Source organism: Lathyrus oleraceus, chromosome 2 (assembly GCF_024323335.1).
Source record: "Lathyrus oleraceus cultivar Zhongwan6 chromosome 2, CAAS_Psat_ZW6_1.0, whole genome shotgun sequence".
NCBI classification, from domain to species: domain Eukaryota; kingdom Viridiplantae; phylum Streptophyta; class Magnoliopsida; order Fabales; family Fabaceae; genus Lathyrus; species Lathyrus oleraceus.
The window spans coordinates 240,509,744-240,517,888 of record NC_066580.1 but is presented as its reverse complement, the minus strand read 5'-3'; positions in this window follow the sequence as shown (position 1 = coordinate 240,517,888).

The window sequence follows — 8,145 nt, the reverse complement described above, 5'->3', positions numbered from 1 at the left end:
TTAAAGTTTATTCACAATGAGTATTTATGAAAAGAGTTTTGAAAAATCAAAGGCATAAGGCCTAGGTTTCTAGTTCGAAACAAAGTCAAAGTTTAGAAAAAATAATTTTTGGCTTAGGTTAGAGTGAGGAGAAGAAGAGAAGGGCTAGTCCTAAAGCATACAAAGATAAGAGAGGAAAGATAAACCCTTGGAGTTCCTTTTCTTGAAATCATAGAGATGATTCAAGATGCTCCTTTCCATTGGACTTAGCACACAAACAAGCAATCACATAATTTGGATTCAATCTCTTAGCATCTCCATTTAGCTTGTCTCTCTTAACTTGGCTACTCATGACAATGGTCCTCTTTTCACAGTCTCAAGGTAGGATCTCTATCACATAAGAGCAAACATCAAAATGTTCACAGACACAATAAGGGGAATGGACAAAGAATAAGTTTGGATGAGGAGTCCTTTAAAGTCAACTTTGGATTTTAGCATTCTAAAGGCATGAGGCCTAGTTGCTCTTCAACAATTTTAGCATTCTAAAGGCATGAGGCCTAGTTGCTCTTGAACTCCTTTCAGCATAGGTAAGTCCTAATTCTATGTCCTTTCTCCTTTTGCATTAGGTTCACACAAAACAAACAAAAGGCAAACACAAGATAGCAATATCTTTATATACAATAATGAGCTTAAATGAGCAAAAGAAAAATGGCATAAACATAAAATATGTGCTCAAGTGAGCAAAGGAAAAATCAATATGAATAATGAACAAGAAATAAATGACATGGAAAGTAAAGGGCAAGAAATTAAATGCTCAAATTAAAGTTATTAATTAGTGGAAGTTATGTTAGCTTGTCATAAGACAATGTAGCGCTATGTTAAGCAATTGTAAGTGGACTAATGTAGTAGTCACATCTATCTGAGGTCGGCCAATGAAACTATAGGTAAATAAACACAAGTTAGAGATCATAACTAGTAAGCCAAGCTCCACAAACTTGCCATGCCAAAACAAAAGGGGAAGGGCCTTGTATTGTCTTTAGGTTATTTACTTGACCAAGAAGCAACCAATCTGGGACACAAAACAACTCACTTGATCATGGATCAAGTTGAGTTTGGTTTGGATCAAAGAAGGTTAAACCTCTCATTTGTCAAGACCAACCATAAGACCTTGACTCATTGGCCATTGATGGAAAGAATGGGATGAAGATGAAAGGGAGGGAAAAGGAATACAAGTATCAAATCCAATTGATCAAAGGTGAACCAAGTCATCATCAATCAATGCCGAACAGAAAATAAATGATGATTACAAGTCAACAACAATAATTTTTTGGTATTTTTTGAATTATAATAAAATGCAAATAAAAAATAATCAAATATGGTCAAACCTCAAATTCAATTCAAATCAACTTCAACAAGTCCAATTAAATTCTCATAGGTCTAACATAGTCAAACAAACTTTGACTAATTTTCTCAACAATTTTGGAAATCAGAAACTATTTAAAAACAATTAAAAACAATTAAAAATAGCCCAAAATGGATTAAAATCTCAAATAAATCTCAAATCAAATAAGAAATTGATGAGACTATTTTTCATTGACTTATCATGATCCATAAATGCTAGGAAAATATTTTTGGATTTTTCAAATACCAGAAAGTATTTGAAAATGAATTAAAACTATTAAAAACCAAATAATTCACAAATATTATTAAATGAAATCACAAAAATATTTAAAAATCAAAATATGAAACTAGATTTTTCAAGAAAATTTTTGGAATTTGTCTCATATTTTTCTGACTTCAAATAAATTTTTTATGAATTTTTGAAAATAAATGGAATTAACTGAAAATAAAATGAAAAATAGAAATGATGGAAAATCCAGCGCCACATGATCAGATTCATTAAATGACGTGGCGTGGATAGATGGTTCAGATGTGAGGGTGCAGCGTGCACTTGAGTCAAACGCGCATCATGAATCATAAAATGAAGTAAACACAATGGACGTATGAGATTATAACATGGCAAAGCAATCCAATGGTTAGGAAGATGCACACATGGTGATGGTGGTGGAAATCACCATCTTCTCCGGTGAGCTACTAGAATCCGGCCACCACTTGCATAGATTTTTTTTTAACAAAAATGAAAAACAAGGACATCAAATTGAAGCTCGTGTGATGTACATCACCACTGTGTCCATGGATCTTCCTCACTCTTCCTATTTTGAGAGAAATGTGAAGTGGAAGATCATGGTGTTCAAATTGAAAGTGCATGAAATGGAAAATTGAAACCACCATTGGCTTGCCTCAAGTGTGAGGACTTCAGAAAACCACACAAACAAGAGAATACTACATTGAATTGCAAGATCTAGATCCAAAAAGTTTGAAGTTCTACCTCTGAGTTGAAGCTCTTTAAGCCACGAAAACTTCAAGATCCTGATTCCTCTTTGCTCTAGGGATGCAGTGGAGATGAAAGGCTAAGGAATTGAGCTTTGAAAATCAACTAATGATGTTGAATTTCAGGCTTGAAAATGAGAAAAAAATCTGGAAAATTCCTTTGGTATTGGTTAGGATTTAGTGCCGCAGCGTTTTAGGTCTCCAAAAGGTTCCCAAATGAATGAGAATGAGCAGTTATTTATAGCTGAAGAAGGTTGTGTATCATGATTCACTCGTGTGGATGGCAAATGGAAATGGATATGCATGGGCCTGTACAGGCGCATGTGAGGCCCAATGATGGGTGCAAAACCATGTTGAGTTCATTTGAAATGGAATTGGACGTGTAATTTGGAGGGAACTGGCTTGCACATTAAGTTTCACCATGAAATGTTAAAATGAACATAATGAAAGAGCTCTTCAAAACTCAGACATGGTAATTCCAAAATAGCATTGTGAGTAATGGTTGGAAAGCCCTTGAAATAAGGAACAAAAGTCATGTTTAATGAAAACTAATGAAAACTCAGACATGGTAAATCCAAAATAGCATTGTGGGAAAAAATTCATTTGGCATTTGGAAATTAATGAAAACTGGCTGTGAAAATTTAGGTACAAAACATGTTTAAGTCATCTTTGAAATTTTTCACCAAAAGCAAGCCTATTCAAGCCCCTCGGTTTCCATGATGAGAGCTTCATATGGAAAAACTTCCAACATCAAAGTTGTATATCTTTTCAAGATTATCAATTTAGACTTAAATGTTGCATAATTTGGATTTTGTATGACAAAGTTATGGGCATTTGAAGTTAGGTACTTTTTCAAATTCAATTTATTAGGTCCAATGTGACCTATAATGTTTTGTATTATCACATGTATTTCGTTTAGGATTATGAAATTTTGTCTAACATATCATTTGAAGTAGACATATCAAGCTTTCCAATGCATTTGGTCTCACCTAAAAATCATAAATATTAAGGAAGTCATGCCCTTGGTAAGTTGACCCAAAATTAGGGTTTCAGTCAAAATGACCTATAATGTTTTGAAATGAATGATGACCTTCTAAGTTTCAAATGGATTTTTGAGGAACATGAAAGTTGTTCATATCATTATTAAGAAAATTTTATCTCTTGGGGTCATCTTCATTTGACAAACACATCAAAAGTTACACCTCAGTGGACCTTAGTTTAGTCAGATGACTTGACTGATCAACTTCTCAAGGCCAAACTTCCAATCTTGACGAACGAATGATTGAGGATCCTCAAATAGGCTCATATATGCATAAAATAATAATTAAAGAACTTACCTTTATTAAATTTGATCATAGGTCGAGGTTGCTTCATGAGCAAGGCATAGGTAAGGCACAATTGAATTAGGGTTTCCTTAGGAAACAATCCTCAAGCCCTTTGGGTTGTCTGGATCAAATTGGAAAATTGAGATACTTGGGAGACATATATGATGATTAGGAACTTTGTGGACCATTTTCATGCTTTTCCTCATCTTCATCTGGCCATTTCATTGAGCTTAGGAGCCTCCTAGGAGCATGGGAGCACATGATCACTTGAGCTTCAAAACAAAAAGAGTTAGTGAGATATTTTTGTGATTTTGGTTAGTAAACAAATAAGAGAAGCAATAAAATACAATACAAGCATGCTTGGTGGTCTCAAACCACTCACACAAGTCCCAACCCTAGGGTTAAGGAGCCAAACATGCTATGATCCTTGAGGTAATGCACTGAGCAATGATATGATGTCATGAGGGGTCTTAGGGTCAAAATTAGGGTCTTACAATTATTATAACTTTGGAAACAAAAGATATATAAACAATCATGCTTTTTAATTTATAAAAATATTTTCCTTGATTTGTGAATATAAAAGAGGAATGTCAATAGTGATCTCAAGGATGGTAAGATCTTGAAGAGCGAAACTCAGTGTTCTTTTAAGATAGTATTTTCCTGATGAATGTATTTGTAGCGGTAAATTTATGACCATCGAGCTATTGGTTAACTTGACGTCAATAAAACCACAATCGTCACCACACTCTTATTGTTTCCAAAGGAAAAGGGAAAATTAAGAACAAAACCCAAAGATAATAAGTTTTCAAATCAAAACTAATAAAATATCAGAGATTACAGATAAGGGGGTTGGTTACAAAGAGGGAAGGTGTTAGCACCCAAAGTGTCCTAGGTACTCCTAGGGAGCCCTTTTTTGTGTGCAAGTGTTTTAGATGAAAATGATGTTTGATAAAAAGGAAGGAGGGGATGAGAAAAGAATTAAATTATTATGTTTTTATGTTTGATAAGATCTTCGGTCTTATGCCTACGTACCAACATAGAAATGAGGGGTCAAAACCTCGTAGTTCGTGGTAAAAATCTCAAAGAAATTGGTGAATTGATTTTAACAAAAGTTTAACAAGAAAGGCATAAAATGCAGAATATTTGAATGGGGTTGTTAGTTATTTTTTTTCTTTTTGAAATTAAAGTCAATATGGTTAAGTTCATTCACAAGTTTGATTTAAGAAAAAGTTTGAAAATTCAATGGCATAAGGCCAAAGTCTCTAATCATTAAAACATGTCTAAGTTCAAAACACAAACAAAGATGGTTTTTGAAAAGAGGGAGATATTTTGAAATTAAAGAAGTGGGAGGATATGAAGAGACTTTCCTAGACAAAAGTTAAAAGTTAAGAGTTGAAAAGACCTGACCAATGGGATGCAATCCAACAAACAAGAATGTCATATAGAAACCCATTTTCCTTTGGACTTTAGCAAGCAACACGCATAAGCAATATCCAAACAGTTATATGAAGACCAAGGTATCAAATAAAGATAGCCATAACATCCAAGCAAGCAATCTAAGAGCTAGCAGTCATCAATGTATCAGATGGATCAGATGAAATATTCCTTGGTGAACTCAGAAGCAATCATCAGATATCAATAATAATAACAATATAACAATTAAGAACAAAGACAAAGTGACAGATGAATCAAGGGCACTCAAGGTCTTGCATCATATGAAAGGCACTGTCAAGAATAACACATTCTCAAATGATGGCATTGGCCAAGTCCTTTAGCATTGGGAATGTTGCCTACACTTAAGTCTAGCAGTTCAGATCAAATTCAACAGTCCACCAAGATTCTTTTTAGGGTTTTTGTTATTATTAGGTGTTTTAAGGTCCTAAGACCATAATAAAAAAACAAAGGCAAGCAAACAATATATACGATCACAAGATATGGCTCGAATGAGCAAAGTGAAAATGACTGAAACATAAACAAGTTGTAGGAAATGTAAATGGAAATGAATAATGATAAAGGTACTTAAATTTAAATTACATTAAGTAAATGACTTGAAAGTAAAGGAACATTTATAAAGGGTTAGTCAATGGTTAGTCAAATGTTAGTGAAGAGTTTTAATTGATTAATTCATTCTTTGGAGAACACTCAACCTTTCATTCACAAGTATGAATTCTTGAACCAAGACATCATCCATATGAACGGCTCCAACTTGGATAAATCAACAAGTATGTTACTAGCTTTAATGAACGGAAAAGAGGTCAAGTTTTCACAGAATACCATGAAGAATGGAAGACTTCAAATCTCACTTACTAGAATGTTATGCCTTGCGTGACAAATTTAACTCTATGTTAAGTAATCGTAATTGGACTTATGTAGAAGTCACAACTATCTGAGTCCCAATAATAAAAATATAGGTGTTAATGTATGTTAGAGATTTGGTACAAAGAACCAAACTTCTAAAACATACCACACACTAAAATAAATGGGAAAGACCTATCTCAGCCAGACTTATGTTGATTCATTTGACACAAGGTCATCGATGAATCAACTAGCATTTAGACATTAGAGAAATCATTGGTCAATGATGGATTGGGAAAGAATATGGTTGAAGATGAAGAGGGAAGGGGAAGTAGATACCCAAATTGATCATAGGAGGAATTTCATCTGATCAATAATATCCATTCATTTTGGGAGATGAAATGTAAATTTCATCAATCCCCTAAATCCAATAGTATTGGTCAAACATAAGTCAAATCAACCATAATCAAGGTCAAATAGAAAGTCAAACATTACAAAACCAAATAAGTGGCTCAACACAATTTTAAACAATCATTCAATTAAAAATCAAATTAAAAATGAATTAAAATGCATTTTAAAATGGACAAAACCTCAAATCCCTTTAAAACACCAAATAAATGGCCAAGGGATTTATCCTAGGCCAAACAAGGTCAAAGGACATTAGACAATTTTTTTTACATTTTTTGGAAAGTTAGAAGTATTTTAATAATATTTAAAACAAGTTAAAAAATTATTTATTTCATGAAAAATATCAAAATTAATCCAAAAAAAGATTTTAATTCAAAATATGGAAGAGGAAAATATTTAAAGTTTTTTGGTGAAAGTCCCGTATTTTTTGGATTAAAAAAGAAATTAATATGAATTAAACAAAATAAATGGATTAAATGAAAATAAAAAATTAAAAGGAAAATAGAAGAAACAAGGGTCATCAGATCTCCCTCATTAATTGAGGTGGCAGATCTGATGGCCAAGCGTGTACGTTCCATTATGAGCCTGAGTCAACGTGCCACATGCTTGGTAATTTAAAGGAATGGCTCAGATAAAAACAATTCAACATGATCAGATGGCCAGGAGGCACACCAACACATCATCGGAGCCCTAGCTCTGGTGGACCTCACCGAATTGGTCCATCACCAAATTTCAACAAAATAAAAAGTGCATTCACTATCTTAAATAGAAAATGCTCAGGAGCTCGAATCTGGCCTCAATTTCTCCTAATTTCAAGTATATTGAAAGATACAAGGAATTGAATTTTGACGTACACGATCTGAGTTGCTTCGATTTAACCTCAAAGCAACTCAATCTTGTTGCCTACATTGGTAGGACTTCATACAACCAATAAACAAGTAGAATAATGGAGAAATGAGAGAGAATCGAAGGCTTGAGAATCTGGAAAAATCACATTCAAGTTGCAATGATTTGACTTGATCTTGATGCAATTCCACTTGGTTATTCCTCCTCTAGCTTGTAGTGATTAATTGAGATGAAAATGGATATGAATCTTTGGAGTTCTAGTTCACAAACATAATTTGCACTTGAGCTCGATTACTATGAAATCCTCAAGGAATTCTATAGAACAGGGTTCTGAAATTTCTTGGCAAGGCTTGGGCAAGGTCCCTCCTTCAATCTGAGGCCAATGAGTTTAATATATAGGCCATGGAAAGTGATATTCACACCATTTGAAAATTGAGCCAAAAATAGAATTTCAAGTGCATGGGTACATGGACGTATTCTAGGCCCAAAATGATCATTATAATCCACTCTAATTCATGCACAAATGCTACTGATGTCATAACATGGAGCCATGTAAAGCTAAATGGAAATTGAATTCAAATGTTGCCAAAACAAGCCATGTAAAGTATCCATGCACAAGTCCCTCAATTCTTGTCCAAATGAAGTGATCGAGGATGCTTTCGGAAGGTGACATCAAGGGGAACAACTTTGATGCTAAAGACGTTTCCATTTGGAGCTTGTATTAGGATGAATATTGAGGTGGAAGTTGGAGAAATCATACATAGTTTAAAATTTTCTAAGTACAAAGTCAAATGACCACTTCTTAAATTTGGTATGAGCTTGAATAACTTTTGCTATGAGCTTAAAATGAAAATGTATTTTCACCAAAGTTGTAGATATTTCATTCTTCTTAAATTTGGTC